This window comes from Filicampus tigris, chromosome 10 (assembly GCF_054856515.1).
Source record: "Filicampus tigris isolate MCC_2025a chromosome 10, RoL_Ftig_1.0, whole genome shotgun sequence".
NCBI lineage: Eukaryota > Metazoa > Chordata > Actinopteri > Syngnathiformes > Syngnathidae > Filicampus > Filicampus tigris.
In genome coordinates, this window is record NC_141226.1 from 4,216,241 (window position 1) to 4,242,500 (window position 26,260).

Genomic DNA, 26,260 nt, shown 5'->3' on the forward strand with positions numbered 1-26,260 from the left:
ATAACTATTCTAGTGAGATCCGTTTTCAAACGCATCAACAAGTTAAAAGACAAAACATGATATATTTTTGTGTTTAAAGTCAATAAAACACTGAACGTGTGACAGCAGGGTGTTTGTGGCAGAGGCAAGTAAACCCAAATTCAATGAAGCAGACAGGAGTTTATATTTTTGTTTTATTGTCTTCCATTTAACCAATAGCAGTTTTACAGTCACATACACGCACCCCCCATATATATATATATATATATATATATATATATATATATATATATATATATATATATATATATCCATCCATCCATTATCTGTACCGCTTCTCCTCACAAGGGTCGCGGGGCGTGCTGGAGCCTATCCCAGCTGTCTTTGGGCAGTAGGCGGGGGACACCCTGAACTGGTTGCCAGCCAATCGCAGGGCACACAGAGACAAACAACCGCACTCACAATCACACCTAGGGGCAATTTAGAGTATCCAATCAACTTACCATGCATGTTTTTGGAATGTGGGAGGAAACCGGAGTGCCCGGAGAAAACCCACGCAGGCACGGGGAGAACATGCAAACTCCACACAGGGAGGCCGGAGCCGGGATCGAACCCACGACCTCTGAACTGTGAGGCGGACGTGCTAACCAGTCGACCACCGTGCCGCCCATATATATATATATATATATATATATATATATATATATATAAAATCTACCATTATTGCAATATTCTTCTCAGCTAATTAATTGTAATTCTTCTAGATATTGTCCATATTGTTAGGTGGCGATGTGCATTTAAGTCTGCGTCTGACTGGTCAAGTTCAGATAAAAGCATACACTTCCATTAGAAAATAATTTCATGTCTTTGCGAAATGCATATTGCATGGGCCAATATCGCAACATCAATATTTTTTTCGATATATTCTGCAGCCCTCATATATATCCTCATATATATATATATATATATATATATGGGTCCGCTGATAGTGTAGTGGTACACACGCCTGAGTTGTGTGCGGGCAGCGTGGGATCGATTCCCGCTCAGTGACAGTGTCTATGTGTGCCCTGCGACTGGCTGGCGACCAGTTCGGGGTGTAATCTGCCTTCGCCCATTGACGGCTGGGATAGGCTCCAGCAACTCCCCGCGACCCTATATAGGATAAGCGGTTTAGAAGATGACATGACATGACATATATATATATATATATATATATATATATATATATGTATATATATATATATATATATATATATGAGGACCATCTGGCACTGTAAACCCAGATTAGTTGAGTTTTCTTGCCAAATACTAGTAAACTGGTTATCTGGACCAGACCATCACTCGCTGTCAAAGCACAACGATTGCAACGATTTGTATGTTTTACACAGATAACAGACTATCGACTGTTGAAAAATACCTTTCTTCAAATTCACAAAACTACTCACACAAACTAGTCCTGAGTGGGCGATCCATTATGGCAGTCACCAGTGTGTCCAGATCTCAGGTTGCCCCGCCTACAGCCAATCACTGAGAACCACTTCCTTTTGAATTAGAATAGGGGTGTGAATAAGACTAAAAGTGCTAATTTTTTATCTTTTAAGTTCAAATATATTAGTGCATTCTACTCTGCAACCAAATTAGTAAATTATGCTTGAATTACCCAAATAGTGCAACAAAACGTTTACATTCATGCACATTGTACTTGCATTTTTAAGTGGAAATAAATCTGGGTTTACAAACTGCGGAATTACACCATCCGAGAATTTTGTGCCCTGCTTTGGTCGATTGGTGGCCCTGCACTATATTTGGCTAATTTGTGAAAATGTGTGCATTTTCCCGAAATTCTTGATGGCCAAAACATCCCTGTTTATCTATATTTTACTGTTGTGTGACAGTTGTCAATGTTATTGAAATGTGTGAGACGGATTAAACAACTGGACTTAATATTACTTTAACACCCTGAGGGTGAGGCTTAAAACCAGAGGTGACAGAGCAGGTCAGAATCTCTTGTGCAGGCTTTGTTTTATCATTTGATCCACATTGAAACAAGAAGTGCATTTTAAATCCCTCCCTAGGACTATTCAACTTTTAACACAAACTGAGTTTATATTTTATTTGTTTTTTTGTACTTGTTTGTGTTATTGATGTGTTGTAATGTTTTATGGACCTTATTGATTGTTCCACCGAATATCATGTTTTTATTGTACAGCATTTTGGGCAAGCGTTATAGAAACATTTACTCTATAAACGATGTCTTCACTTTGAGCCTCATCATCAGACTCAGTGTTTTACTGCATCAATTCTGTCTGTACTAAGATGTATCTAATGAAGTGGCCAGTGATTGTATGCAGTCTTTGCATAGAGTTATTGATTGTGATCGTTGTAGTTTAAATGAATCTTGACAAACACATTTTGCGGAAAACCATGTTCCTGGATTTGGGTTTGAATGAAACATGCATGCATTGAGTTAAAAAAAGATTTGCTGTGATAATTGCTAAAATACACATACACAGTTCCCTGCAGAATAAATTGCACACAATTAAAGAGCAGTGCACGATGCAATAAAGTGAGAGCTCAGGGAGGGTAAATGAGTGGGTGTTGCACTTTTTAGACTCAAGATGAAGGAGCTCCTTTCGTATTGAGGGATTTGCGTGAACTGCTGTCATCTTTCTTCAAGACAACGCTATAATAATATTTTGTTTATTTTGAAAGCGGGGGGATTAAACTAAATTATGACTGTGTCCTGATGAGAGGACTTGGCTCTCACAATTATCCAAAATATAATGGTCTTGCGCTATAAGTTTTCATGTTAACTACAAAATGCATTATCAACAGATGTGCTTAGCTGAATTATATGCAACCAAGCTTGAACTGTGGATGTCCACTTGAAGGGTCCTATAGTTGAATCATAAAATATTAGGAAAATAGATCCATCCATAGTCTATACTACTTGTCCTCATTAGGGTTGTGAGCCAATTACATCTGATACTGGCCCAGTGGTGGGGTACACCCTGGATTAGTCACCAGAACTATAAAAACATATCACTTAGTTGGTGAATGCTGTAGCCAAACAAGTAAATACACAATACCCATTGTATTCATGTCCTGGAGTCTAACACTGAAAAAACATGTACAGTATATATAAATCCCTTTATCCAATATCCCATCCAGGCCTAATATGTTATTCAATACCCAACTGATTTCAACTCATCCATCTGAAGCTATATTTCGCTGAAGGGATCAATTTATTTATTGCTCTGTCAAGCAAGGCTGGAATATTATTGTGAAGTCTAATAAATAACTTCAGTTCTACTAGTCACATTGTTAACAGTATGAAAGGTTGGTGTGGAAAGTTATAGAGACATTAATGATGACTAAGAATGTGACCAACAGTTTGTGGAGTGGCAGTTATTGCAAACTTGTAAAATGCAGCTGTATATGTGGTCTTGGCTGGGCAGGGTGATTTAAGACAAAAGCGTGGCAGTCAGTCAAGATGGTTGTCTGCGGATGTTTTCGTAGAACCTCCGTCTCAACAGCCACAAAAAAATTGACAAATAGTGAAATACATAGGAGTAACAACCACGCAGACAAACGTTTTACTAAATATCCTATTTAATGCAAGGAACACACCATCCAGAAGACTTAAGCCTAAGCTGATCAACAATTTCCAGCAGGAGGTTTATTAAGGGCAAATCTCTGACAAGTCAACTAAGCAAAGTAGAGGCTGTATCAGGCATCAAGATTGCTAGAGAGATAATGAGCTTGCTCACAAGTTAGTTTAATTGTACTTGCTCCCGAACAGTACCATGTGTCCGTGTGATGTCACTCAGGGTCACCATCAACAATTCAGCTGATTTAACATATGAATTATATGTTTACTTATAAGGTTTGTTATGAATCTAAACTCATGATACAGTACTGCCTTTTAATTACCTGTCAGCTGTGTGTCACAACCTAAATGGCAAATTGCACATTTTGCTGTAAATGGTGAACATGAAGTAATTTGTGAGGCTTTCATATGTGGGGCATACAGTAAGTTTCTTAACTTTAAAGGGAGAGTCAACACAAACATATTTTTAAAATAATATGTTCTATGCAAGCCCACTAGTTGAAACAAGGGATTCAGATAAATATTGCGTTTGTGGAATAAGAGTTAATCCACTAGTTTTTAGCCATTATCTGGAGCGGCCATTTTGTCACTTCTGTCGACTGAAAATGACATCACAATCCTCAGGGCTCAGGTAACGACCAATCACAGCTCACCTGTTTTCTGAAGCTGAGCTGTGATTGGTTGTTATGTGATGTCTTTTCAGTCGACAGGAAGTGACAAAATGGCTGCCCCCTGAGTTGGACCAGGTGGATTTTATTACTTAACTCATATTCAATATTAATCAGCATGTAGTGTTCGGACCAGTGGGACTGCGTAGAACATATTATTATAAAGACATTTTTGGGTCTAGTTGTTTATTTGTTTTGTTTCTGAAATATAAGTTAAGCAGCAAAAATCCACCTGGTTTTGTCCAACTCAGTGGTGGCCATTTTGCCACTTTCTGTCACAGTTGTGATGTCATTTTCAGTCGACAGGAAGTGTCAAAATGGCCGCCCTCTGAGATGGGTAGAAAGGGTTGGATTTTGCTTCTTAACTCATTCAACAAACGCAATATAAATCTGATTGCCGTGCTTAGACTAGTCCTCATTCAATGCTCCTCTCGTTGAGTTGGCAAGATTTATTGTAATTTCACTTGTAATTTGGTGCTGTTTTCACCAACTGCGTCAGCTAGATGTTTGTGAGATGTAGTATGCAACACTACCAACTTGTATTCTTCCACACCAATTGTATTTACGGGGTTAGATTTTTTTTTTTTTTGTATTTGTCTTGAAGGGAAAAGGTAAACACAAGAATTAGTCTGGGAATTAAATAAGGTTGCCCCAGAAAACCATAAAATTAATTGAGAAAGCTTTGGCTTGTCATTTTAGCCAATGTACACTTCAATAAAAAACGAAATGGATTTCACTCACAAAACACCACCTCCATTCATGCTTGAGACCCTGTGAGACTCACTATGTAGCAATCATGTTGCTGATGTGTGGGAATGTTATCGTTATGGTTGAGAGCCAAGATTAGCACCAAATAGGTACTCTAATATGTAATAGGCCTGTGCCTGTGAACAGGTTCCCCTGGTGTCCCTTTGAAATAAAATACTATTTAGCTGCTGGTGAGCATCTAACCTCTGTATGGCAGCTAGTGATGAATGCCTCATGTGGCTCAGACTTAACCAAGTTCATATTGAAATACTCCCTGAAGTGTCGCCATCAATCAAAGACTCTCCTAGGAGCTGCCATGTGATTTTTGTCTGCCTTTTCCCGCTACCATGTGCGGTTGCACCACAAAGATATTCAGCAATATCCCGACAACTCATTTGCTCTCTTACTCAGGCTGTTACTTATTTCCCTCCCGACGGCCCGAAGCAGCATATTCTACACACACTCCAATCTCGATCCTCTCTGCAGCTACTTACTTATTCATCACAGACTCACAGAGGAGGCTGCTTAGCTGACAGAAACCAGATTTTATAAAGGGAAGAGGCCAGGCAGACAGAAGTGATGCCTCTGCTCAGTCATAGAGGACATTGTCAGTAAGAATTCAGTTTTGCCTTGAGTCAAAGTACGTCTGCATTAGACATATTTGGCTAAAGCACCATGAGAGGCTAGAAAAAAGGGGAAGTGTTTTCTCTTTCATTAGCCAGCCTGTCCCTTTGGGCTCAAACACATCAAGCTCAGTGCACGGCCTGGCCTCCCTCCACACACACCCCGACTCTGTCTCAGGCTCCTTTATCCTGCTTTTTCTGACACACTGGCCTTCATCTTTCACTCCACTTTCTCATCTTCCTTCGCCGTCGCATCTATTTCTCTTTCCATCCTTCCCTGTCTATTCTCCTTCACTGCTGCTCTTACCTCTTTCCTATCTCCATCCTTTCCTCACTTGTATGCAATTTCTAACCAATCACCGTGTGGAGTGGGTGTGGCTTCACACCAGCAGTATGGTCTATTATTGCGGGGAGGAATAGGGGAGAAAGAGAGAGAGAGAAACGGGGAAGAAGATCGGTGGCGCTTTTTGGAGCAACATCACAGGAATTGACGCTTAATGACGATTTCGTAAGAAAAACACTTAGTAGACCGGAGAGTGAACAGTGACAAATTAAGCAAGAAGGCGAAAGTGGGCAGTTAGTGACTAAGTGGTCCGCATTAATAGCAGGTGTGCTGTAATGCCTCAGCACGGAGCAGAATTGGTCCGATGAGCAAAGTGCGGCAACATTTACTTCCCTGGATTATTTATCCACTGCTCCACCGAAGCAAACTTTATCAGCATTTGAACTTGGTGTGCTTCCCATCGCGGATTTTAAGTCGCTGGACAGAGAATTTCCGCAAACGCCAAGTGTTTTATTAAACCTGCGCTTTGCACGTGTTGACGACAATGACTGGATATGTACAAGTGCCGTTTAATTTGTCCCGGGGGAGACAAGGCAAGTGAGCGGGGCAGAGAAAGGAGGACATAGGAGGGAAAACAGCGAAGCGGAGTCGGTCGCGTTTAGCTGCCGCCTCATAGTTCTTCTGGCTTTGCCCGCGTTTCCATCCGACCATTCTGGACACAAATCAGGACGCGCACTGGGAGGACCTGCGTTCGCAACCTAGGTGAGTTACGCATTTTCAATTATAATGACTAACCAAGTTTCGCGGTTTGGTGACGGCCGGTGCGCATTTTTACGCACTGCCCATGATTCATGCCTGCTACGAACTACGTGTCCATTTGCAAAGGGTGTGTTGGAGGGTGGTATTTGAATTTTGATTTGTGGCACTTGGCAGTCTTCTTCGCCGAGTATCGCACCTCCGCGAGTTGACGGATACCTCCGTCACTATCTCAGAAGTCCCATTTTTTTCCACAGATCGCAATTTCTTTTCTTTTTTTTATTTCTTTAAATGTTTTGATCTCGTTGGAGTTGGCCAACACCTAGGTAGTGTTTGGGCGTGTGGCTATAGGTACATATACTCAAGTCATACTTGACATCTTATTTGCTTTGTAGAATCTTACCTTGGCAGATGTCACTATAAGTATACTGTATTTCCGTTTTCAATTTTGATTTTCTTCAGTAATAGCTATACCCCGAATGTCCAACGAACTGTGCAATAACTTAACAAAAAACAAAAATCTGAAACTTTAATGTGCGACACTCCTAACCACTTAACAGGGATTGGAAAGTGGCGGCCCGAGGACCGCACTATGAGTGCCCAATTGATTATTGATCTATACCCCCGCCCCCCCCCCCATTTTTCCAAAAATGTTTGCCAAACCCCCAAAATTATTCAAAATAATATACATATAATAATAATATACAATATACAAATAATAGATATTAATATACGTTTTTCAATGGGGAAAATAAAACAATAAAAGAAAATCCACATATGCGAATCATCGGGTGCCGAAATGTGAAAATGCAGGGATCAACTGTAGTTTTAAGTTGTAATATCCAGAGCTGGGCATTCCGTGTGATGGACCGGTCCTTCTATCCGCCTATGACGGATGCCTGTTTTGCTGACAGTTGACAAATGAAGGGACACATTTAAAATAGATGGACTAAGCATAGTCAGAAGCCCATGTATTTTATCAGTCTGTCGTCTGCAGTCTGTCTTTCGTCTATTTTTCGCAGCGAGGCTTCGATGGCCGTGGCGAGTGCGGCAAGGAATAATTGTGAGTTGTTGTTGCTTGGGGGACAGATTTGAGTGAGGGACCAGGCTGTGAACAGGCTTCCATGGTGCAGATAATCACTGTGAATCACTCTTTCTGTTCAAATATCAGCGAGAGGGTGAGGTTGGAGGGGGGCGGGGGTTCTATTGTATTTTGTCAACGGAATTGCTCATGGAAACCCGTTTAAAATCAGTGACGGGCCGGCCTATAAGTGGGTACTATTTGACCCTCGAAAAGTAGGCGAATTACGGACGACGGAATGGTACCCACGCTGCAGACAGATGAAGAATAATGGACGTTCATTTTTTTTGTAAAATGCCCAGCTTTGGTAATATCACCAATCACCACTAGATTGCAGACATGTTTGAAGTTGCACTTGTACTGCCCTATACTACAGCGTGAGTAGGTACAATTTGTTTGAATGCATTTGCGGATTTAGAATGATATGTAGGACAGTACACTAATATTAAAATTTTGAGTGATGTGATTTTTGTGAAAAAAAAAAATATATATAGATATATTATTATTAAATTAGATATTGCAATTAAAGGGATCTGTGTGCCATTTGTAGCTGTAAAAAATTCATATTTTGTCTATAATTGATTAGATAACTTTATTTTACATGTACATTTAATAACTTTAACAACAAATTTTTAAATAAAATAGCTTGCCGCCATGTTCATTGAACATGTCAGTTGATAACCACCACGTGTATAAATATTGGACTAGACTACACGCAAGGAATGCATCTATAGAGGTAGTCCTGAAAGCATGAAGCCATATAATTTCCAGCTAATACTATGAAGTAAGTCTACTGAGTGAGATTCCACTTTTGATGTGAAAGATAAAGCGCCGGATGGCCATTTCATGGCATAAAATACACTTTGCAGAACGAGTGGATCTTGAAGTACAGCAGATATGGTGCTCGTTGATGACCTACACACGCATGTACAATGTTGGAAATTATGTCCTCCTACCTTCAGCGCATGATGAACAGAGGGCTGCTTTGGTCCTTTTTCATAGACTCCACTTGTATTATGGACATAAGCGCCAACAAGCCTGGCAAATGTTTAAGAGGAGGCACAGATCCTTGCCCGGGTGGTTTAGCTCATCTCCCACCTCTTGCTTGTTAAAAATTCTCCGAATGGTGTTGGTTTTTAATGTCACCTGTGGGGCGTGTCCCGTCTCCAACTGTAATCGACTTCTCTTCACTGAAATGTTCACTGCACACGCGTGTTTGCGTACTTGGCCTTGTGCACACAGTGCGGAATAACATATCAGTCAGTGTCCATCTTATTTGCTGTTTCTGGTTTACCCCTTGAACATTTTTGCTATAGATTATGCCATTGTTTCTTTTTTATTTCTCCTCGTTGTCCAATGTGTGTTTATATCTAGCAATAAATTGCATTCATCATGACATGTTGAACCCAACATGGATGTACTCGTGTGTTGAAAATGTTGCCATAAAAGTGAAATGTATTAATATAGAAGTGTATTTTTCAGCGCTTCTGCATTTTTTCCAAGCTAAACTAATTAATAATTACCAATCAAGCCGCACATGTAAAATAAATGAAGCCTTCCTTTAATGTTGGTTTCTTGTTCGACAGTTTTATACTGCCATTGATTGGCAAAAAAAAATACAGTATGTGGTTATTTTGTTGTTTGCTTCAAACCCTTTTTGTTGGGTTAGTATAGTTTATAATTTCTACATGATTTGAAAAATGTATTATGGAAGTGTGTGGACCAATGTGACCCCTGTTGTAAATATTGTGGCCCCCTCCAGCATTACCCACCCCTGACTTAGTAGAACTACAGCAAAGAGCTACAGATCTCCTTTAGAAATGGATGCTAATAAGAAAAAAATAATCTTGTCACGTTTGTGGGATCTTTGAAGAGGTGTTGTGCAAGCATAAGGATGACCCAAGAAAATGGAAGCAGGCATGATTGGCAAAGGTTCAGGGGAATCTCCAAAATTATTTTGTACAAAAAACAGGAAACACACATAATGGTAGCAAGGATCAAATGTCTATAAAGCAAAGTACAAAACAATTGCTATAAAGTAAAAATCAAACATTATTTTACAGACTACAAACAGACTCACTACTACGGGCGACATTGGTCAGAGGATGACTGAAAGAAATTCAGGGAGCTTAGTACAAACAGGCAGCAAGACACACCTGGACAAAACACAAATGGCTGGAGAGAGCTGATTGGTTGACACAAGGGGAGCAGGACAGATAATAGGTGGAGGCAGGTGTGATAAGCAGGCAAGGAAAACTATGGAAAACGAGCCAGAACTAAACCATAAGCTAGGAAACTGAAAGGATGTGAGCCAATTTTATGTTAAACCCAAAACCATAAAACACAGATCATGACAACCCTCAGAAATCAAGTCAAACTGATGCAGACATGCTCAAATGATTTGAAGTCAAATTCAAGACCAATGAGGCTCAGTGCGCAGTTTGTGTATAATGATAATAATTATTATTAATGCCTCTATTCCATTACAGCCTTCAGAATTTTCTGGACGGTAGATATAAATGTCTGTCTTTATGATAATATTTTTGCAATCTGTATATTTCAATGAGGTCACACTCTAATTGACGGGATATATGTGAGCTGAGTGTTTCTTCACACACTGTATCCGATGCACATCAGATTTTCGGCTACAATTATAAGAGGCCTGATACATGTTATTTTCTCTTCCATTATGCATGCGCTGTATAAATAAAATGGTATTGTATATCTGACTTGTGCCACCTGAGTGCCCAAAAATATTTGCCACTTGATCCAAACTGTGAAAATCCACTTGATGAATTCTCTGTACTGACATAAGGCCTTGCTTATTACACAGTATTACCATGAGTCTGTGGCATGTTTTTGTGTTGCTGGAAGTTATTTAGGGGCAAAATGTGTGTGTTTCTAATAATGTAACACTAACAAAAATAAGATTAATTCATGGGAATAATTTGATGCTGAGCCTACTTTTAAAGTACACTTTATTTTGGCTTCAAGTACCCTCCGTTTGATGTAGAATACTCAACTGACTCAACTCATAAGCTCCAAACTCAGCGAAATGTTACTCCATTGGTAGCCTATTTGTCTTTCTCCATTATTTCCATAAAGTCTCAGCATTTTTTTTTTTCTTTCTTGAAGTCTTTTAGGAAAGGTATGGCAACGCAGTCTTATTTACTTTATATAGCCCATTTCATACACAAGGCAATTCAATGTGCTTCACACAAGCAAAGACACAACACCTACAAGCATTTACAAACACAACAGTTAACACTACAATACAATACAATTTTATTTGTATAGTGAATTTCACAACAGCTAGAGCTGTAACAAAGCACTTTACATCACAAGCCAGCGGATAGAAATATGTCTTCAACCGGGTTTTAAAAGTGGACAGAGAGGGCGCTTGCCTATCATCCAATGGGAGGTCATTCCAAAGGGAAGGACCAGCAGCCGAAAAGGCGCGAACCCCTCTGAGGCTCCGCTTAGTCCTCGGCACCTCGAGCAGCGCCTGGTCCGCAGACCTGAGGCTGCGGGAAGGTGCGTAGGAGTGGAGGAGCTTGGAGAGTTACGCCGGGGCCAGGTCATTTAATGACATATAGACAAAAAGGGCGACATTCAGAAAAAAAAAATAAGAGAAAACAAAGTAGCTTGCCAAAATGGAGGAAAAAAAGAAAGTCGCACTATTCTCATAAACTCACTCAAAACCGCAGGTGGATTACAAAACCTTTAATTTAAAAAACCCAGGAAGGGCTCATTAACACGCTCCATTGAAGGGAATTTGACTTGCAGAGGAAAAAAAAACTACATTTGTCTCTGTATTACTTTAATTTGAAATGTGTTATTGTTCAATTCATTGTTCTTATTGTCCACTGGCATTTGATAGAAATATCTAGGGATGCACAGAAAAACATAACATGTATATATGGGTGTTGAATGCAGTGATATTGATATTATTGCATTAACATGTACCAAAATAAATGACATTTTTATCTGATGAAAGAATTAAAAAAACGTTTTCATGTGGCAAAATAAGCAAGCTCAATGATAAATATTTACAATTCCCCTAGATAATGTTCAAATATTGGATGGCATATATAATATATATAAATATGAACATGTAAATATCCACATTTTTTTGCTCTATTTTTAATGTGTGCTGACATTTTGAGTACAAATGGAAAAAGTATTAGCTGTTTTTTATGAATACCAAATCATTACAAGGGCAAATGCCTCTCTAAGTCCACTGTGCAGTTGCTAACATGAGGACCACAGCTGGTGTTGGTTCTTGTCATATTTTTGGAAAATATTTGCTAGAATGGTCAGAGAAGTCACTGATTGCAACGAAAATATATTTAAGTTGGCAACACTGAAACTAAGTCTTTTATTGTTTTTGTTTTATTTATTGTAATGTAAAGTGCTTTGTTACAGCCCTAGCTGTTATGAAATGCGCTATAGAAATAAAATTGCATTGTATTGTATTGTATTGTTTGCTTGCACTGCTGACACACACAGAGCCGGGCATCGCCTAACCACCATGAAGTTCCCGTCTGCATATTTAACCGACCCACGTGGTCCCAGTCCATCCCTCATCGGCGACATCAATCATCGAGAACTTAATGTACACGTTACACGCTGGCACTGCACAAGCAGACCTTGAAAAAATATCAAATCAAAACAACAGATACACGCACGCACAGCGTGGTGATCAGTGAAACAAAAATATGGGTCACGTCATTGAGTCTGTGAGACTGAAAGGTACACAACACTGTTTCATTTTTCATTTTCTCTTTATTTGGCTGCGTGTCCGGAGTGCGGCACCTGCGTGTGACGTGGTACCGGTTAAGTCCGTTATCGACGTCGTTTGGCTGACTCGGACGAAGTGGGACCACGTGAATTTCGTGACAGTTAGGCGATGCGCAGCTCTGGACACACATATATACTTTACATCAAAATAAAAGCAGTGCATAATACTTAAAATGTTAGTTTGACTTCTTAAAGGCTGCAGAAACTGTGGACAGGCTGTACGAGGCCCGTGGGCCCAACTTTGCCCAGATGTGCTGTAAATCTTTGTTCATCCATGAGGTCGGTGAGGCGGGAAAAAAAAAAAATAGCAACAAACAATGACTGGTGTTCATTTGAAAACTGCACCAAATTTTTTATCTGCACCCCCTGTTTATAAACATGTCAGGAATGATGGTGCAAGCTGCTAAGTTGAATCAATGTTTAATGTACTATCATCTTAATTGTCTTTATTATTAGTTTGTACATACCTTATATAATTTGAGCTGTAAAATAATGATGGTTATATAAAAGCACCTGCTTGCTGCATATGATCCAATTAGTTGACTAATTGCAACTACTATCAGTGACTAGTCCACTTGCAAGATAATTGTTTGTGGCAACCCTAATTGTTAAATATAATCCTATTCACGTAACATGCATAAAACCTGAAGTAGTGTATCAATGTCTATGTGTGCGTGCATGTGGAGGCGTTTATAACCACACCCCCTCCCAGCTGAACCTTCTGCCACCAGCCCCTCGCCAGCCCAGGTAAAACTGTCTAGAACTGCTAGTGCCAAAAAGCATGACATATCTTCTACCTGTAAGTATATTTTCGTTATGTCTTGTTGTATTGGCGTGTAGTATCGGGACACGTTTTGAGTGCCAATAATTGGTATCACTTTTGATATTTCTCTATTTATAGTTGCTTTTATGTACCAGAAGATGCACAAGGTACCTGTACCACTGCAGCATACACACAACTGTCGTTGTAAACCCTGAATGCGATGAGTGGTTTGTTTATAGAAAAACTGGGGTACACCATTTGGAGGCAGAGACATGAAATGCAGTAGAAGCATTCTGCCCCTTCTGGCTTTCCTTTTGCACATCAAAGTGATAGTCTCCCATTAAGGAGGAGCCACATGCATATCACTCCAGATGTCCCCGAGTTAGCAGAGTAAAGACTTCATTGTATTCCATATGGACAGTTGTGGGCTGTGGTTATCTAAGGCCTTGCTGACAGAAATCTACATACCAGTTTCAAGCGTGCTAGAACTTTAGTCTGTACATAAAAACATATGGGTGTACTGTATGTTAAATGATATTTCTTCCAAAGCAAAACTGCATTTTTAAAAAAATTCCATTTTAAAACGTGCTTTTAAATATTGTTAAAATATAGGTGGAACAAAAAAATGGTCTGAGCGTGTAGTTACTTTTTTGGTATTTTGTGGTATTTTTTATGTTTTTGCATTGTAAAATCTAACTGAAAATTTGACATTTTATGCGTTTCATATCTTGTTCAAGTAAGGCTGGGCGGTAATTCAATATAATTATGTTTCGCCATAGACACGTGATCCATATCAATTTAATATGATTTCGATAAAATGTCATGTCATGTCATCTTCCAAACCGCTTATCCTATACAGGGTCGCGGGGAGTTGCTGGAGCCTATCCCAGCCGTCAATGGGCGAAGGCAGACTACACCCCGAACTGGTCGCCAGCCAGTCGCAGGGCACACATAGACACTGTCACTGAGCGGGAATCGATCCCACGCTGCCCGCACACAACTCAGGCGTGTGTACCACTACACTATCAGTGGACCTGATTTCGATAAAATGTTCGATAGAAAAAAAATGAGGAAGCAAACCCTGAACACTGCATGTGTTGTTGGCAGCGCGGAGCCACCTCCAAACATGAAGAAGTAGCTAAACCAATGAAGAAGAAGTAGCTAAACCAATGAAGAAGAAGCAGCTAAACCAACAAACAGACGTGCGTGTACTCACGCGGAACTAGAGTGCGGCATAACTCCATTCAAATAAATGACTAGTTGACTCAGTACAACTCTTGCAATAAGATGATGTCATGCATAACCTGATTAAACACCTCTGGATGGATATGTGGTGTACAAGTAAAGAAGTTCCCTGATCCTGATCAGTCTTTGGCATGCTATATGGCCAGCGTTTGCCATGTCTGACCCTCGCCATAAAGAAAAACTCGAAGAAACACTTGTATTCATTTTTAAATTGAGTGTTTATTTAACCTTTATCCAAAACGCTTTGTTTTGCTTCTCTAGTATGCAATGTTCCTATTTAATTTTCCATGTGTCTGAGTATTCACAAAAATTCCTTGAGCCTTCCTTGGACCATGGTGAGAAACTTCACATGGTGACCAAACCAGTATCACACCTGTCTAGATCCTGAGATCATAATAAGTTACCCAATATAGGTATGTTACAAAAAAAACAATTCAAACCATCTTTATATCAAAATAACGGATGTCATTGTGTAGAGATTTGTGAGAACTGGTTGAGGATTAAGGATTTTATGTTGTGAATCAGTCAAATTCACTCGAATTGTCCAGAAATCAATGAAAGCAAATTTTGTAATCATAATTTTTAATAAATTATGGCTTCAATATTTGCTACTTTATAATAAAAAATATATGAAGTGAAGAGTGACATGAAAGATATTTTTCATCAACAATATGTGAGTATAAAAATGGTTGAAAAGGTTAACTATATTAAGTGTTGCATAATGTCATTACTAATTACCAGAGCTGGGCATGCTGCCTATGTGACGGATCGGTCCGTCAATGCGCCTATGACAGATGCCCATTTTGTAAGTGATAAACGATAGACGGGAAACTTAAAAAATTAGTTGGACTACGCCTAGGCGGAAGTGCACATTTTCTGTCTATGTAATAGTCCATAGTCTATGGCCATGGTGAGGCTTCCATTTCCCGTTGGCCGCGATGAGCCACGGCGAGGCTTTTGACAGCTTCTGGGTCCTAAAAGGAGAGGTGCGGTGAGCCTTTCCGATCAAATTTCTCTTAGATGGGCTGAAATTGGTTGACAGAAGTGCGAAAGGAAGATTGTTTTAATTGATAGTCGGGCTGACCTATAGGTGACTATTATTTGGTCCGGCTTGACAAAAAGGCAGATAGACAGACAGATGGCGGAAGAGTACCCAGGTTGCAGATGGAAGGCGATAAACGGACTGGGGATTTTTGTAAAATGCCCACCTCTGCTAATTACTGTAAAATTGTTGAGATGCTTTACTTGTGAGATAATAATCCTCAAAAAGAATTTTAATGATCTTACCTAGCCTAGTAAATATGAGAATTATCTCAAATTCACACTCTTCAGGCTAGATGATGCTAAACATTAAAATTCAAAGTCTTTGATGGTGAATATTAATAAGCTAACTTAAGATGTCAGATCATTGTAACAGATTTTAAAAGCGGGACAAAGTGACCTATATTCAATAACCCATATTGTATCAAAAGTTAGCAAATGAAGGGTTCTCTGACTGTTGGATGTCTCCTTGGGCATCCAAATGACTAGCTACGGGCCTGGACTGAGCCAGCCAAAGTGTGCTCAATCGTGTCTTGTGTACTGATGACGCGAGGCCGCGTGGAGCTGCAAAAACTCAGTGAATTTCCCCACGTTGGCCATCAACACATCATGTACGTCACGGTAATATGCTTCAACTGTGCAGAGATATACAAGCATTGGGGTTCTTTTCCCGGCTTGGTTATGAAGGAATTGGAGAGATGACGAGTGGACACCACGAACGCTGAACAACGCCGCATCTCCAATTGGCGAGTTGGCAAATGCATCGCAGCAATTTTTCCTTCATTTTCAGCCTGTTTGACCAATTTCACTCTTTTTTTGTTTTTTTTTGTTTTGTTTTTTTAATCCTGAGCAATATGTGTTACAGGCCACACTAACAGTTACGTATATGGGCCATTCTACTGAATTGGTACAAATTCAGAGTTGGAAAATGTGTGAAATTTGTATTTTATTTCAGAAACACTTTTATTGTATTCATGTTGCACCATATCTAAGAGGCACAAATATAGTAAAAGTACAGTCAATTTTCAAATGGTATTTTCTAGCTTTTCCCTAATATCTTGCATGTCCCTAAAATGTGTCACTACCGAAACACACAATTACAGAAGAATAAAAATAATTCTACAAACCGATTCATATTTATTTCCATTCCCCTCTTTACAGAGTATTTTTTATAAATTAATATATATGGTTTTGACATCAAAACCAACCAAAATGAATCTTTAACAGAATTGAATATGCCTTTTTCCGAAATAAATAAAAATTTATATGCTATTTTTCATTGTAAAATGTAGAAAGTTTATCATATTGACTTCAAAAGTCATCATTAATAACAAACATACCCTTAAACAATCATTATCAAAAAATGTTGGTTGATTATTCAATACCTTTTATTTTTGTTAAAACATCATTTTTTTCAGTAGTGACTGCAAAATTTCAGTTGTAACCATATTGTTGCTGCTGTTGCAGTAATACTGTGTGTGAGGGGAGCATTGTAATCACTTAACTAGTTTTGCTATATTTTAACTTTTAATGTGTATTATAACCAATGAAACATTATTTTTTCCATTTCTACTGCTTTGTGCTGTACTCAGGGATGCGGGGGGTTGGAGTTGATCGCAGCTGACTTAGGGCAAAAGCAGGGTACACGCTGGACCTGTCACCTGTCCATCACAGGGCTATTCATCATTAAAAAACTGTGGTTTCACCTTTCAAATGAAAATGTGATTGGAATGACAAACATTTTTGTAACATACATTTCCCTGTATGTATGTTCCCTCTCTCTCTGTTTTTTGAGAGACATCCGGTGGTCTTGTCTTTTCCCCCCATGCTCTTCTGACTTTCCTTTGCTCTCTGCTGGATAATTCAATGGTAGACTTCAGATTTCCTTCTTCCTTCCATCTCTTATTTTTACAAATAACAATAATAATAATAATAAGGCCTTTATTGATACCACAGTGGGGAAATTTTCATCGTTACAGCAGCAAAGATATAGGTCACACAGACGGGGGCATAACGTAGCCGTTAATGTAAAACATTAACAGTAAACATTCAGAATCAAAAACCAATGTAGATATACGCAGTAACCATGTTTATGTACACATGTGTATATACACACCAACATTTCTTTCTCTTTTCCTTTATTAAATATTATTTGGATTTCACTGGGTCATTGTAACCCCTCGCCTGTACTCTCTCTGCTAGGCTTTTTGGCATTTTGGTGTTTTTCTCTTCAAATTAAGATAAAATATGAAATAGAATATTGCTAAAATCAAAGAGATCTATGTATGACATATGTATCTTTGTATTATATGATTTAAAACTTACTTTATTCAAAAATAAACATCATATTGTCACTACCGAAACCATTATGTCTCAACCGAAACCTATCTGTATGTTTCGGTAGTGACCAGTTCGAGTTTATTTTTCCCTTCAAATTTTGATAAAATATAGAATATAATATTGTTAAAATCAGAAGGATCTATGATGACATATGTATCTATGTATTATATTATTCTAAACTTACTTTATTCAAAAATAAACATATTGTCAGTACCGAAACCATTATGTCACTACAGAAACGTTTCGGTAGTGACCATTTCGGTAGTGACGTTTTATGATAGTTGTTGACAATACTCAACAATGCTAGGCACATCGTGGCTACCACAGACAGTTTTGAGCATGTGTACAGAGATAGAAAACAGTACATTTAGCATTAAAATCAAAAGTGCTCATTTTATTGCTGAAATGAGGTGTTCGGTAGTGACAGTCCTTAAAACCACATGCTGATTTTCAGACTTTGGAGGGCACATAACTTAATAATGCTGCCAACTAATTACTCGCAATGTGCCCAGTGATGAACATTAAGGTAATGTTTCTTACTGGTGAAATTTCTGGGGATGTGGCTAAAACCAAGTCCTGCCTACAGACAAATACTCTGCATTTCGGTAGTGACATGAAAAGTTGGGACAGTTTTTTTTTTGCATAAAAACTTCTCATTTGAAAAAAATCTACAAAATCAATGTATACTGTAATAATATAAGAAAAATGTCACAACTCGACAGTAGTCATATAATTAACAGAGACCAAGCCCTCCGTAGGGGTCATGTTATACTTTGTATTAGTAAAGTACATCAACATTAATATCACTGTAAAGAAGCCGCCTATAGCAGGGGCCCCCAACAACCCGCAGGCCACTTTGGACTGGGCCGCGGTGAGCCTCACAGATGAGAGAAAAAATAAATGAATAAAAGTACAGTACTTCCGGTTTATTTATTATCCGAGGCTGAAAAACATTTTATTTTGAAAAGTGTCCAAATTCTCTCCGTTAAATCCATCTATGACTGACTCATAACGCATGTCAAGTTGTCTCCGTCGCCTAATGCTACTATTAAATGCACAAGCTAGCAAATAAAAAAAATAAAATAAACTGACATATTTGGAAAAGCCAGTCCGTGTGGCAGTGATTACATGACACTGGTCCACATTTCAGTCCTACACTTTTACCATTTAATGTCGTTTTTGACACATTTTTCTTTCCTGCTCCGTCAACCACATGTGCCAAATGAATTTAAAAATTCCTTCGTATGAGGAGAATGTGAAAATGCCAAATACCTATACAACTCAGATTTTATTTATTTTTTATTTTTTTTACGTGCTGTATTCATTTAATTGCTGTCCTGTAAAAAACACTTATGCCCATTTTTATTTTTTACGTGAATACAGACATCCCCAAAAAAACTAGAAGAAACATATTTTTTTAGCACTGCAAATTAGTATATTGTAACGAACTAGGTGATGTGTTTTATTGTTATGTGTTGCCGTTGAGGGCTCGTGGCAAATATCTTATGTTGTGTTACTTTGCAAAGTCAGAGTTCAAAAACACAAAACACTGTTCGTCACCAGTGCCTATGAGCGAGCGTCAGTTGGATGTCAACCATGGACATACAAAAACTGTGTTTTGGTAGTTAAGAAACATCAGTTCACTGACTAATTCCTCCGTAATCCATAGTAGACACTACAATATGTTAGCATAGCAAACAGGATATCATGTTAAATCAAGCACACACGGTAGACTGTGTGTGCTAATACTAGCTTCCAGGCACAACTGTCCCTTTAACCAATTAAAGCCTAAAGCGCCTGTCTCAACAGCTCCCCAAAACCTAAGGTCGTCTTTGGAATTACCCTTGAAAACCTGACGTTTTCCCAGAAATTCATCCATCCATCCATCCATTATCTATACCGCTTATCCTCACAAGTGTCGTGGGCGTGCTGGAGCCTATCCCAGCTATCTTTGGGGAGTAGGCGGGGGATACCTTAAATTGGTTGCCGGCCAATCGCAGGGCATACAGAGACAAACATCCGCACTCACAATCACACTTAGGGGTAATTTACAGTGTCCAATCAACTTACCATGCATGTTTTTGGAATGTGGGAGGAAACCGGTGTATCCGGAGAAAACCCACGCAGGCACGGGGAGAACATGCAAACTCCACACAGGGAGGCCGGAGCCGGGATCGAACCTACAACCTCTGAAATGTGAGGCGGACGTGCTAACCAGTCGACCACCGTGCCGCCCCCCCAGAAATTCAACACCTACAAAATAATTAATATCTCAGCCCCTGTAGCAGACAGAAATTTAGACATTTGGCTTGCACACAGGCCCCAGTTTATTAATCTTTACTGTTTCAATCGACGATGTAAAAATAGTGTCAAGTGTAAGAGAAGCACTATTTTTAATTTCAAAAATCGAGTGGTAATTACCATCCTCTATTTTGTTACATGGACGTCGATATTGTCTACGAACCTATATCTTAACCATATATAACATACGACTGGTTCTACTGGTTCAAAGTCTACAAGCGTATCATCTATATCACTGCCGTTTCTCAATTCTCCAGGCTTTAAGGGTAGAAAGACGGTTATGCACTCCCATCCTTAATGGGTTGATTAAAATTAAAACAGGCATCAGCCACAATGTACTTCCTTTTTAGATGCTCAGGGAGATTGTATCAAGTATTATTGGGGGGGGGGGAAGCAACAGCAATACTATCCTTCATTGCAATATATTCTGGGAAAATATGTCGTCTCGAAAAATGTGTTATCGTGACAGGCCTATGTAGGATAAATTGTCTGGTAGAGCCCTCACTCGAACACCATCAGCACCTTAGGAGCAAACTATAGTAAAAGACACGGAGCCAGGCTTAATACCAGTGTGTCGCCTCTGAAAACTGAAATACTTTATACTGCATTATTCTGTGCTTTTTCCATAAAGCCCTTTAATGACAGTGGTGGGAGCACTTAGACCTGCAAAGAGAGACTGAATCCATATTAATGCCCGCCTATCTCATATAAGTCTACTGTTGGTGTAATGTGTTGGTGAGCCAATAATTTTTCCGGTACTGTTTGTTCTAAATAATGTACTTTACATTATGACCGTGTGTGTTTGTGTGTGTATAATTATGCCAGATGATTATCTTCTAGCAAATTGTGTTTTTAGTCTTGTTTTATTGATGTGTCCTTGAGGTCATCGAAAGGCACTTAAAAATACAAATTATCATTATCCATCCATCCATTATCCAAACCGCTTATCCTTACAAGGGTCGCGGGTCCAATTAACCTACCATGCATGTTTTTGGAATGTGGGAGGAAACTGGAGTACCCCGAGAAAACCCACGCAGGCACGAGGAGAACATGCAAACTCCACACACACGGATGTGCTAACCACCGTGCCTCCCTATAATAATAATAATAATAATTATTATTATTATTATTATTATTATTATTAGTAGTAGTAGTAGTAGTAGTAGTAGTAGTAGTAGTACAGCAGTTTCAAGTAAGACATCATGCTTGATGGCAGAGCTGGGCACGCCGCATATGTGACTGTCCGATCCGCCTATGACGGACGCCGATTTTGTAGGCGATAGACGATTGACGGGAAACAATAGTCCGATTAAACATAGTCGGAAGCCTGTCTATGTAATCGGCTAATTTCATCCTTCTTGGGCCATAAGTGCACTGTAGAATTTTACCTCTCACTTCCAATTATTCCTGTCCTCGAAATCAGGGGCTTTTGGACTGAGCCACCGCGGCTACTAGACAAAAAAAAAAAAATCATACAATAAGATTGCATCCTGATCTGGAATGATTGGTGATGGAACTATGAGACAATGTTTTTTTTCTTTTTTTTTTTAAATGGTCAATTGTAACCTCGCACACAACAAGCAATATATAAATATTGTGGTGTATTTTTATCGTGATATAAAATGGCCTATTTTTGTAACTATATTTTTTCTATATATCACTATGTAAGAGTGCAAAAACCTTTTACATTTCCTCGCATCATGTTCATTAACTTTTCATGTTCGCAAGCTTAAAGCTCAAGTGTGCAGTAATTCCAGAAAATCTCAAATGAAGTAATAAAACATCCCACGTAAAATAAAGCATGAAAAAAAAATCACCTCTATTTTGTATATTTGACAAAGTAATCGTTTATACTGGCGAGATCCTGGTGAGTGACAATCCTTAAGAGAAACGTCACGTCAAGAAGAGGCCGCCCAGTGTGCAAAATGGAAAGTGTGCAAAGCCAGTCAGAAATCGACTTGAAAAGCAATATTTTAAATTCATCTGAGGCGATCCAGGTGTTTGATGAGTTGGAGGAAGTTGTTGCCATGATGTATGTTGGAACATACATGTATGAGCCAGATGCTCAGGCGAGGAAAGTGTTTTGCCTGAACGACAGGACATGGAGTGGAGACGACTCAGATTGGAAGAATGGTAAACTATGTAGGCTACGGTTATTAGCCTAGTGTTATTGTTTGTAATTCAATGTTGAGCTATGCTGTAAATGACACATGATGAGATAACTTACTTGGTCCACTTATTCTGTTCGAACTAAGAGGACACGTCATAGTGGGTTGGTGTCCCACTTCAGAGTCAGATTAGCATTATTTCTTCTCACATTGTATACTAGTAGTGATAGTAGACACAACTAAGGTCATGTCATGTCATCTTCCAAACCGCTTATCCTATATAGGGTCGCGGGGAGTTGCTGGAGCCTATCCCAGCCGTCAATGGGCGAAGGCAGACTACACCCCGAACTGGTCGCCAGCCAGTCGCAGGGCACACATAGACACTGTCACTGAGCGGGAATCGATCCCACGCTGCCCGCACACAACTCAGGCGTGTGTACCACTACACTATCAGCGGACATCACAACTAAGGTATATTTTATAAATCATAAAATGCAAATTTATACTTACTTGTTTTCCAAGAGGATGTGGCATGTTCATTCATCAACAGTCATGCCAGCTCATGGTGTAGTGGATAGATTGTTCGCTCCGGTGGTGCTTGCTGCTTTTTTCCCCCTGTGTGTCACGGGTTCAAATAACGATCTTCACCTTTATATTTTTTGTTTTTATATGTTTACAATTTCTTGCAGCCAGCCGGGAGTTGTCAATCAGACGTTTTGTTTCAAGTGTTTATTGCAGAATTGAACAGGTATACAGTTGAACAGTTTTGAAGTTGCTTGTGACAAATCTGCAGACAGGAAAAACAAAATTACTGGACTGACATTGCCCGAATGGCCACAGCTGGAATCAGGAGCCAGTCAATATGGAAGCCAGTTGAACTGTAACACCGGCGTGAAATCCATTCACTTTGCAAGAACTTAACTGGTTCATTTACGTGCCCTATTCTTATCTGTCGGACGCTCAAATAACTGTTGGCCTGAATGTGAACAATGCATCATGAGGCATTTCGCCGAAAAACGGGATAGCATTGGCAAAGAGCAGTTGATGGGACAATCAACAATGTAGTACAATGGGTGACTGGTGATCCGACCTTTTCACTCGCCGAAGATTACCGCAGATTGCCGAACATTTGCAAGTATGCTTAAAATAGTTTTAGTCATTAGTATTACTCAATAAATGTTTGGCCAAGTTTACTTCACACTTGGTCTTTAAGGCTTGGTCAAATGGCAAGACCTTTATTAGTTGTCTTTACGTTTTCTTGGTAATTGTGTTTGAGACACATTTTGTACATTAACAGTTCAAACACTTATTATTTCTGTGCAGAAATGATCTCAAAATATTTTCTTCATTTTTCTTTAGTTTTTCTTTGTTCAAGTTGAATATTGAATGTGATGGCAGATCTTCAAAAGGCCTTCTGTCAGGTCTGATTGATTTTTGTGCAGATTAAGAGTACATTTTTCTGTGCCAGTTACAAATGTCTATAATTGAATTTCCTCCATGAATTAATGACCAAAATTATGTTGAAGCGTTCCACGTTTAGAGTTGCATGGAATTGCTTCTCGATACAAAAACTGGAAAGTGGGTTGAGAGGACAATGCTCAACAAAACTGAACTTGGAACTTTGTAGTTTAAAAAAGTGAGGACCAGATGTGGAGAAGATGTTTCTAAGATGTGATGAGCATTGCTGCTTTTCCTCGTTGTCTTCATACAAAAGGTAATGTGGTCACCATGTTCAGACCACCCTTCAGAGACAGGAGACACTTGTCAAGTATTGTCGTCTGGATCTAGTCTGGGTTTTATTCTTCCCCTTTATTCTTCCAGCATTTGCTGTGGAACATTCAAAGACCCCTACAAAATGGCATGACTCCTGTATAGAGCAATTTATAGGGAATGCTGTTGACTTTCGACCACAGCCCTTGACTTTCAAGTCAGTAAGATAATCGTAAACCCCTGGAATACATTTTACATCCAAACATGGGGTAACATTCTGCCCAGAATGAGAAAATTGTTGCAAAGTCGAATGAAGTGGAATGATAAAGTCGACTTATTTAAAAACCTATCAGGAATCAGCCCAGGAGATACTGCCAACACATCTGGGAAGATATGATAATATCCTAGCCTGTGTGTATGAACACATTAGTGCCTCTCCCATGAGATGTTTTTGTAGCCTGCATGACATGTGCTGGCGACTCAACAGACCTCATTTATATCGTGCTGTTTATATGAACTGTTAATGCAATATTCCTGATCCTGTTTGCATTACAGAACATAGTGAGAGTATGAAGCTTTGAATGTACGTAAATATGAGCAAGCTATACACTCAAAATAGTAATAAACACTCAAAATAAGTGGTTTGCAATTTGTGAGCCAAATTCACATTTTATGTCTCATACAAACACATTGAAAAGCAAAACTGCAAAAGGGCCTTTGAGTGGTACAATGCGCCTACCTCACCTATGCGCAGGAAGTCTGAGGCAGAAGAGAAGCTATTCGGTTGATGGTGCGGGAATATTCGAATACCCAAGTACAAAGTAAGCACTGGGACGTTGTAACATGGACCTTGCACTCCGCCGAAGACGTGAGGTATGATGCTACATAGGACCGAAGCAAGATATTAACATAGTGCAAGCCAGTGAGATTAATTAATGTTAATGTACCTTACTAACATAGGAGGCTTGCTGAGTGCTAGGTCTCTGTTAATTATGGCTATTGAGAAATTTGAGGTGAGTTTATTACCAAGGTGACAAGTACATCATCGCAACCATGATCACAGCATACCGGGTTTTGCTTAGTGTAGGCACCTGGCACTGTGTGACATGCAACCAGTGTAGTGCACTAAGAGGCAGTAATTTGTAGGGGTTTGGTGACGTCAAATAATGGTTATGTTTGTTTCCTCTTGAGGTGTCTTCATTTTAGCTAGAACACTTCCAAAACATCTAGTCCTACAAATGATATTTGTCTTATTACTCGTCAGCTCATTTGAGCTCATAAATGCACAGCCATGAACCTATTGTATTATGTCGCATGCTAAAATACTTGCTACTCAAGTGAAATTGTACAAAGGCTGTTAATTTAAAAAAATTTTTTTTTGGTTAATGCCTATTACGGAAACTGATACATTTCAAGGAAAATGTGGTTGAAATTACCCGACTGAAAATGTTTTTCTAAATACTTTTAATAATATCCTGGCTTCAGCTCTCCAGGGTTACGTGCAAAGCATTGCTCTCAAAAGTACAAAGTTGCTCTTCAAAGAAACAGTTCTTTTGAACTAGGGGTGGGCAAATACAGATACCAGGTATCAGTAACGGGCTGATATTTAAATGTTCTTGTGGCTGTTCTGGTATCAGGAAATAAATAGCATGCATCAGCTGACAGACTGAAAGGGACACTTGATTGGGCTGAACATCAACACTTATTTAATAGGTCTGTATGAAAAAATTAAAATTAAAATTCACCCCCGTAAAAGAATTTGTTGTGATTTATGGGCTTTTTGTGATGACTAAAGCCACAAATTGGCACGCCCACTAGGGTGTTTTTTTTTTTTTTTGTTCTCCATCTCAGGCTGTCAACGTCATCGCAGGGAGGCTAGTTCCTTGTTTTTGTTTGTCACGTTCTGTTGTCACTTAGTGTCTGAAAGTGATTAATTGCCACTAAAATTTATTTGCACATTCCTACTTTTGTCCATTTCATACTGTGAAAATAAAGCGGGCGGCCCAATATTTAGTTTTTATTAACATCAAATATGAGCTACTATGAGGAAAAAACACTATCACACCTCCACAAAGTCAAATGTGCTGATAGTTTTTTCCATCTTTTTTTTTTTTTTTAATTAGCAGTTAGAGTGGACAATACCAGGAATGCGCATATGAATTTTAGTGACAATTGATCTTTTTTTTGGACATTTAGCGAAGCAAA

At 39.1% G+C, this 26,260-nt stretch overlaps 1 protein-coding gene across 1 annotated transcript in view; it reads left to right on the plus strand.

Annotated features, from left to right (window-relative positions):
- The first annotated feature begins 6,074 nt into the window (after positions 1-6,074).
- The window catches only part of brinp2 (bone morphogenetic protein/retinoic acid inducible neural-specific 2), a 254,278-nt gene continuing 234,092 nt past the window's right edge, over positions 6,075-26,260 (plus strand). The window contains exon 1 of the mRNA XM_086043147.1: positions 6,075-6,672. The gene's annotated coding sequence lies outside the window, so the exon portion shown is untranslated. The remainder of the gene's footprint in view (positions 6,673-26,260) is intronic.